At 45.9% G+C, this 9,000-nt stretch overlaps 1 long non-coding RNA gene across 1 annotated transcript; it reads right to left on the reverse strand.

Moving 5' to 3' along the window:
• Nucleotides 1–2,414: 2,414 nt before the first annotated feature.
• Nucleotides 2,415–4,239, reverse strand: LOC123333559. The gene is made up of 2 exons (XR_006550933.2): nt 4,067–4,239; nt 2,415–3,969 (listed from the first exon to the last, which is right to left on the reverse strand). It is a non-coding gene; the product is annotated as an uncharacterized LOC123333559 (long non-coding RNA).
• Nucleotides 4,240–9,000: the final 4,761 nt, after the last annotated feature.

Consider the following 9,000-nt stretch of genomic DNA (forward strand, 5'->3'; position numbering starts at 1 on the left):
TAACTTTTGGTGATTTGCTGACAATCCTTGGCTTCCAGCTGCATCCCTCCAACCTCTGCCTCTGTTGTCAATTGGCATTCTCCCTGTGGGTCTGTATTTGTATTCAGTTCAGTTCAGTTGCTCAGTTGTGTCTGACTCTTTGTGACCCCATGGACTGCAGCACACCAGGCTTCCCTGTCCACCACCCACTCCCTCAGCTTGCTCAAACTCATGTCCATTGAGTTGATGATGCCATCCAACCATCTCATCTTCTGTCATCCCTTTCTCCTCCTGCCTTCAATCTTTTCCAACATCAGAGTCTTTTCCAATGAGTCAGTTCTTTGCATCAGGTGGCCAAAGTATTGGAGCTTCAGCTTCAGCATCAGTCCTTCCAATGAATATTCAGGACTAATTTCCTTAAGATTGACTGGTTGGATTGCCTTGCAGTCCAAGAGACTCTCAAGAGTCTTCTGCAACACCACAGTTCAAAAGCATCAGTTCTTCGGCACTCAGCTTTCTTTATGGTCCAACTCTCACATCCATATATGATTACTGGAAAAACCATAGCTTTGGCTAGATGGACCTTTGTTAGCAAAGTAATGTCTCTGCTTTTTAATATGCTGTCTAGGTTGGTCATGGTTTTTCTTCCAAGGAGCAAGTATCCTTGCCCAAAAAGTTTGTTTGGGTTTTCCATATCTTACAGAAAAAGCAAACAAACCTTTTGGCCAGGCTTTCCATATCTTACAGAAACCCCAAACAAACTTTTTGGCCAACCCAGCATTCGTCCTCTCTTCTTTTAAGAACATCAGTCATTGAGTTAAAGATTCACTCTAATCCAGTAACATCTCACTCTAATTACATCTGCAAAGACCATATATTCAATTGAGGTCACATTCCGAGTTTCCCATGGACATGAATTTTGGGGACACACTGAATTGCATTCCATCAAAACTCACCTGTTGAAACCTTAACCCCCAGTACCTCTAAGTATGACTTTGGAGATAAAGCCTTTAAAGGTAAAGTTAAAATGAAGTCTTGTGGGTGGGCCCCAGTGCAATATGATGGGTGTCCTTATAAGAAGAGGAGATTAGAGATGGTAGGAGTGTGCACACAGAGAGGAAAGACCACGTGAACACGTAACAGGAGGGGGCTGTTTACAAGCCAATGAGAAAGGCCTAGGTCTTGGACTTCTTGCCTCCAGAACTATGAGAAAATTAATTTTTGTTGTTTAGGTCACCTGATCTGTTGTATTTTGTTATGGCAGCCCAAGAAATAATATAGACAATATTCAGCCCAGCGCAAGGCCTGGTATCCTTTAGGTTTAGCTTAGAGAAACCACTGTATGATGGAGGGATCTCGAAATAGATTTCAGGATGCCACTGGCATATGTGTACATTTTGCCATCATTGGCTCTGTGTCCGTTCCTACCTATGGAACAGATATGCTGCACTGAGAGGGTGGGTTGGGGGGAAAGGATGTAAGGACTTTTATATAAGATGTTGTGAGATGCAGGCATCCAGATAGGATGGGAGGCCACCGTCACTGGAGAAGTTTTGCTTAGGGAAATTATGGATTTGCCACATTGGAGTTCTTCTTAGTCTCAAGTTCAGCCAATATGTGTACATTTTGGGAGGAGGGAGAGGCAGAAATGTGAGGGTAGTGTTGGGATGAGACGGGGGCTCTAACGACACCAGTTTCCCCGCTTCCAGCCTCATTATCCCTCTCTGGGGACCTCAGTCTCACCCAGGCCAGCCCTGCCCCCTTCTGCACCCAGTAAACATTGCCGGTTTGCTTTCTCATGAATATGGATCTCCATCATCCCTCACTAGGGATAGATGTTGGGGGCAGAGCTGTTGATTACATTTGCAGCCAATCATTGCCCATTAGCAGGAAAGAGCGGTGGGCATTATGCCTCTTCAGTGAGGAGCCATTTGCATTTGGCTGGGCCCTGCTTTCTTTCTGAGCATCCATGGACCCTCAGCACACTCAATTACTCCTGCATCCGGCTCTTCCTCTGTGATGCTCTTTTGCTTTCTAAGTGTCTTGATTGGATTCGCCAAATAGCTTGGTGCTAACTACAGCTGTTTAGCATATCCCTGGGTGGAGGATGATAAGGACATCAGAGCTTGGGGTGGCTGTAAGCAGCAGGAAACAAATACCTTGTCCTTTCCCTTTCTGCCCATACTTCTCCCTGTTCAGAGAGACTAAGCCCAGCAAGCGGTGGGGTACAACACTCGTACACGCTGCCTCTTTTTAGGAGAAGGCTGGAGGCCCTTTGGTGCAGAGTTCTCCACCTAGTGCCCTGGCCCTTGGGGATTTGGTTTTCTGGCTGCTTTCTGTGGGGTGTGGCTCAGAGAGATGTTGAATTTCCCTCACTACTTTCGCTTCCGAGAAAGAGGGCATGAGTTGGCCTAAGGAGTGGTCATTGGGGATAGATTTTCCCTCCTTTTCTAGATATCCATCAAAGTCATTGGCCAGATGGGAAAAAGGGAGGCTTGACCCACAGGACAGGCATTTTCACACTCTCTTCTCAAATCCTCACAGTCAGTAACATGTGAAGACAACTGGGAATGACAGAGGGTCTCCTTCTTTCTCAGGATCGTGTTATTTCTACCCTCCTTCTGCTGCCCATGGTCCTCGGGAAAACCTTTCTTCGAAGTCAGGAACGTTTCTCTTCTACTAAGTCCTGAGTTGTGTTCTCTCCGTCCTCTGGGCATCACCTGTGTGCCCTCCTGCCCTTGGCTCCTCCCTCTTTACTAGAGATGCTGTTTTGTTTTCTTTTCCTCCTTTGTTTTGCCTCTTCGAGAAAATGAAAGTGAGCACCTTAGAAAGAGAGAGAGGGAGCCAGAGAGGGAAGAGACAGTGGGCACCAAATGATCTGAGAATGATAAAAGAAGGTTACCTGTGTGTTTGTCAACAAGATGAAATAAATAAGAGCAAAAAAAAAAAAAAAAAGGACAGCAGTCAAAGGCAATCAAATATGTATTTAATTAAAGCAAACATAAAAATAAAAGTTACATGTTGAATCAATAAACAGCACTTTTTTCTACATGCATTTTGAACAAGACAGATCAGAATCTTGCCTGATGAAGACATAATGTGTCATAATAATTAGGAACACAGACAAAAGAACAGCTAATCAGCATGCAAATGTATGCAGTTCTGGTGATTCAGATGAGGCAGGTTTCTACCTCTTTTTTGCTTGATTCATCTTCATTGCTAATCATCTGAAGGCTGCCAAATGTTCACTGACACTAATGTATTATAGGTCAAGAGAGGCAGGTCTTCACCTATTACCCCCCCAAACAATATGCTTCCCTTCCCTGTTTCCTCTTCAGGATTTTCAGCAATCACTGCCAGATGCAATCAGACTCCTTGAATAGGAGCAACTGAGGCTTGTTTGTGGCTCGGATTCATTAGAATCAGGAGGCTGAAGAAAGGAATAAATTACTTAATTGCACAAAAAAGTTGCAGCCAAAGTGATGGTGAGAGAAACTGATTGTGTAGATACGCATTAGGCCACTCTTGGAATGGGGCGTCTTAGAATAGCTGGTAGTTTGGCCTCGCAGATTCAGACAGATTTGGGTGTCCTCCAAAACAGATGGCTCCACATACCATCTATTCTTCTCTTTGTCAGGTTTTACCATTTATTTGATCTTGGTCCCTCTCTGATGCTGGTTGTATGAGTTGTAACACAAATATGCATTCAGATCATATCCACTTAGTCTGGCCTCTCCCAACTTTTGTTCTTCATCTTTTTTTCTCTTTCTTTCTTTTTTTTTTTGAGGAGATGATCAAGTTGAATAAAACCCTTGTTGCTGGTCTCCTGAATGCTCCTTCGCACGAAAATGCAGGAAATGGGAAGATTGCAGGGACCTGGGGTGCAGACATGGGAGCCTGAGGAGGAGGGAGGCATTGCTCAAATGGGGCAAAGAAAGAAGTCATTCAATTTTGCAGCCACTTTCTTGCTTCAGACTAGCTCTTAATCTGCTAAAAACAAAAATAAAAAAAAAACCCACAACACTATTAATCAGTGTTGTTGATAGAAACCAAGGGAGATGAAATAAAACCCTGTGAAAAGCCTTACTGATGCTTCCTTGCTTCCCTCGACAGCCTGGCCTATGCCTCCAGCCCTGGAGGCCTCTTCCCAGGAATCCCACTCAGGTTCCTGGTCACGTGGACGACTCGTGGGTGGTCTTCTGGTTTTGAAGAAGGAACTTCTTTTTCTCTGGGCAGCTCCTGTGTTGCTAGCAGCTGTGTATCTCTGTGTGTACATGTGTGTCTGTGGCAAGGAGGGTGTTGGAGGAAGGGGCTGATACAAGCTAAGAGGCCCTGGCAGCTCAGAAATTGGGGGGGGGGGGGTGGAAATAATTATAATTGATTTCTATTGGGAGGAAAAAGCATTCAGAAAGTGAGGGGACTTTTGTGGTATTGCTGAAAAATTAATTGGCGAGACTGATTTACCCAGGTTGGTTCTGACACTTCTTCCCCAATCTCCCTTTTCTCTTGCTGTTTCCCTCTGCTTGACAATCCCTTCTTCTGATCTTTCCAAGCCTGGGTCATCTCCTTATGTAGGTTTCGGCACCAATCCCTTGTCCTCAAAGAGACTGGTTCTGTCCTCCAAAGATCAGCTAGCGGTCACCCTTCCACCCACATCTCTCGCTCATTACCATGTTAATATTTGCCTTATACTGATGGTTTTACTGTGATGGTTTAGTCGCTAAGTCGTGTCTGACTCTTGCAGCCCCATGGACTGTAGCCTGCCAGGCTCCTCTGTCCATGGGATTTCGCAAGCAAGAATACTGGAGTGGGTTGCCATTTCCTTCTCCAGGGGATATTCCCGACCCAAGGATCAAACCCAGGTCTCCTGAATTGCAGGCAGATTCTTTACTGACTGAACTATGAGGGAGGCCAGATAGTTTTACTACTGTCTGAAATTTATTGGTATAAAAGTTGTTTACTTATTTACTGAACTTTACTTGTGTGTCTATTATCTGTTGTCTCTACTAGACAGTGGGTTTTCTGAGGGCAATATTATTTGTTTTAATCCTGTTTCCACAATGTCCCCATCTTCAGAGGGTGTTTGAGACATACTTGTTCTGTAAACAAATGATTTCTGAAAATGTATGTGGCCTAGAGGTCAGCTCATATTAACCATCAACTCTAAGAGGTTGAAAGGTGAAAGTTAGTCACTCAGTCATGTCTGCATCTTTGAGACATCATGGACTGTAGCCTTCCAGTCTCCTCTGTCCATGGAATTCTTCAGTGAAGAATACTGGAGTGGGTATCCATTCCCTTCTCCAAGGGATCTTCCCAACCTAAGGATCGAACCTAGGCCTCTTGCATTGCAGGCAGATTCTTTACCACCTGAGCCACCAGAGGTTACTCACACTATTTTCTGGAACTGTGACACCATCATAGAATTTGCTGGAGACAAAAATGTGGATCACTGAGCTCCTTTAGTTATAAAAGGCATTTTGCCAAATCCCCTTTTTAAAGGGGTGCTCATTTGATGGGTAAGGAAAGTAGTGACTTCTTGGAAAGCAAAGACATTTCTTTTCCTGAATTCATGGTCTGTGTTGTATGCGCTCAATGTGAGCTGGGAGTCAGCCATCTCTGCAGTTCTGCTTGGACCTCTGGGTGTGGGAGGACCACTGAGAGGAGGTGAGGATGGAGTTGGGGAGGGGAGAGGAGAGATGAGAAGGGAAAGATCCATCACAAGGAGGGAGGAAGCCCCTCTGGTCTTGACATTGCAAGTTTAGAGACACTGCGAATGGACCCACATGGCTGAAAGGCTGGGTGAAACTCTAAGTTGGTTGATCTCTGCTAGTGCGTGGACACAGGCTAACAGCATTTTTTCCAGGAGCTGAATAAGCTGAGAGAGTCACGAGAGAAGGCATTTCCTCCTCTGATTTGATCACACCCTTTAAAAATTCCTATTACACAGACCAAGATTCCAATCACTAAGAGTTCCCTCTCCCAATCCTGAGCCCATTATCAGGGCTGGCTAGGTGTCAGTTTGGAGAAGACAATGGCACCCCACTCCAGTACTCTTGCCTGGAAAATCCCATGGACAGAGGAGCCTGGTAGGCTGCAGTCCATGGGGTCGCTAAGAGTCGGACACGACTGAACAACTTCGCTTTCACTTTTCACTTTCATGCATTGGAGAAGGAAATGGCAACCCACTCCAATGTTCTTGCCTGGAGAATCCCAGCGATGGGGGAGCCTGGTGGGCTGCCATCTATGGGGTTGCACAGAGTCGGACACGACTGAAGTGACTTAGCTTAGCTTAGGTGTTAGTTGGAGCTATGTGAAAGAGAAGTCCTCCTCACCTTTTTTTTTTTTTTTTCCTTTTCCTGTTTTACAGTACCATTACAAACAAAATAAAAGTGAAGCAAGTTCTTTTTCTGGAACTTGCCAGGACTGATAGGTATGGAGGTGAAATTCATCTTGGGATTTGTTTTCCTTTTTCTGTCTTACAGATGGAATGATTCCTTCCCAGGAACCTCAGTGAGGCATCTCTCAATAGCCTTGATCTTGTCTCCATCTTCAGGGAACCCACGGGGTCACAGATTCAGTGGGAGTGGTGAGTTGAGTGGGAGGTACGTCTGAGGAAGCATTTTAATTTCATGTGGGGTTGGCAGGGAGAAGGCCAGAGCAAGCCCTAGACCTTTTAATCCCTTATCGCAAGGGCCCCAACTCCGTGCCAAGAACTCCACTTTGGGAGAATGGCAGTCTTCTTGGGGGCAAGCTCTCATCTCTGTAGGAAGCCAGCAGGCAGAATGGACATCACCAGATACAGCCTTCTGTAGCCAGTCCAGAGGCATCTGATTATTCAGTGGATGGTTTTTTTTTTTTTTTTTTCTTGTCCAAATAAGCCTCATATCCCTTCATCAGAACAAAGCTGAATTTTCCCACTCTCCGGCTGGCGGAGATAGCTGTCTTAGGCTCCTTGAAAAAAGCTCCATGGTTACCTTTCTTTCCCTTTTCCTTAGATCTTTTTGTTTGTTTGTTTGTTTTCTTTCTCTGAAAGTGAGAAAGACATTCTTCTGTGCCTTGGCAGACAGCTGTCTGAGGTCCTTCCTCTATTGGGGTCTCACCGTCGGACCCCTGGCCCCTCCCGTCACGCAGGCGACAAAAGCTCCTCCTGCCTCCCTTTCACACACCGTGTCTGAGGGAAGAAGCTGGTCTCCGTGCCAGTGAGTGAAACCTTGGCACCCTCTCAAAGGGACCTGAAGTGAGAAGGGTTCAAGAGGGAGGTCGCTTTGTGTGGAAAAGCTCCCGGCACGGACCTCTCCACCAGTCTGTCTGAGGGCCTCCCATGGGGGCACCAGAGAGATGGAAACCCATTCACATTGGGCATTGTGTCCAGCCTGGCTCCTTCAGCCACTGCTTTAACTTTAAACAGGCCGAAGAAAAAGATTCCCATGGGATATAGGAGACACCTAACACCTCACCCCCCACCCCTCAGTGTGTCTGCTGTTGATTTGGAAATTTAGTCTCAAGATGCCTCATTTTCCCTAAACACCAAGTTAGTTCACTGACCTTATCTTTGGGAATGCCATACCCAGCTGGCCTCTCTCTTCATGTCTCAGGTTAATAAACATTTATAGCCGGACACTGGCAACCAGTTTATTAAATCACCTTCCTGTTGGAGTCCAAGAGGCAAGAGAGAAGTCCAGGAGGCAAGAGAGACAGAAGTGTCAACTCGCTCTACCAAACCACAACAAGCGAGGAGAGACATGTAGCAATGAACCTACAGGGCAGTGTGACAAGGGCCAGGAGTTCCCAGAGAGCACCTCCTGGACCTGGTCTGTGTGCAGTTGGGGTCATGAAAGTCTCGTTGATCCTGATGACTGATGGCTTCATGCTCCATGGTCTCAGGGGTAGGGAACTTGATGGTAAGACCCAGGTGGCTTACTACTGGGAGATCATAGAACCAGCCTGAATCTCTTCTCATTTCACTCATACAGGGTGGTGACCAGTTTGGAGAGTAGAGAAAGAAATTGCCAAGAGGTCAGGCAACAGGGTATTATCTATTTCCCTCTGCCCTGTCTTGCTTTCTCTTGAGAGGGTGAACAGTGAGCGCTCCGTGGTTTAAGTATCCCGCTGTTGGGTTGCAATGTCTTCCTTTTCTCCTGGGAGAAGAACTTTTCAAGGCATCAGCAGCTACTTTGAGAAGAGCTAATTGCTAAAGCAAGAGGAGATCAGATCTCTCCTAAGAGTTCACAAAGAAAACTACTGGAAAAGTAGAATCAGAAAGCAACGTTTTTTTTTTTTTTTCTTGGCATATGGAAGAAGGAAGAGAGAAGGAGGTGGTGATAGGTCTTTTTTTTTTTTTTTTGGTCATTTGGAGAAAAAATAAAGAGAAATGAGCATTTAGCCATTGCTTTGTTCATAGTAGGAAGTGGACAAGTGTCCCTTGCTGGGTACTGATGTCCTGATATGGGAGACTTATGAACTCATGTGTCTTTTTTAATGATAGATTGAGGATTCAGGCCTGAGCAGAAGGTTGGACTTGATGAATTCTTGGTCTTCCTGGTAGCTCAGCTGGTAAAGAATCCGCCTGCATTGCAGGAGACCCTGGTTTGATTCCTGGGTTGGGAAGATCCTCTGGAGAAGGGAAAGGATACCCATTCTAGTATTCTTGGGCTTTCCTTGTGGTTCAGCTGGTAAAGAATCCACCTGCAATGTGGGAGACCTAGGTTCGATCCCTGGGTTGGGAAGATCCCTTGGAGAAGGGAACGGCTACCCACTCCAGTATTCTGGCCTGGAGAATTCATGGACTACACTGTCCAGGGGGGTCACAAATAGTCAGACACGACTGAGTGACTTTCATTTCACATCCAGCTCGTAAAGTTGGACTTGTCCCTTGCATGCCCACTCTGGGCAGGAGGGGACTGCTCCTCTCAGCTGTGGGAGGAATTGGCTCTAGTTGGAACTGAAAACACAGACCAGGAGATGGGAGTGATGTGGTAAGCATGTTGGGTGGTGTGGTCAAAGCCACTTCCAGTACCCTCT

The sequence above is a fragment of the Bubalus bubalis genome, chromosome 5 (genome assembly GCF_019923935.1).
Source record: "Bubalus bubalis isolate 160015118507 breed Murrah chromosome 5, NDDB_SH_1, whole genome shotgun sequence".
Classification (NCBI taxonomy): Eukaryota; Metazoa; Chordata; class Mammalia; order Artiodactyla; family Bovidae; genus Bubalus; species Bubalus bubalis.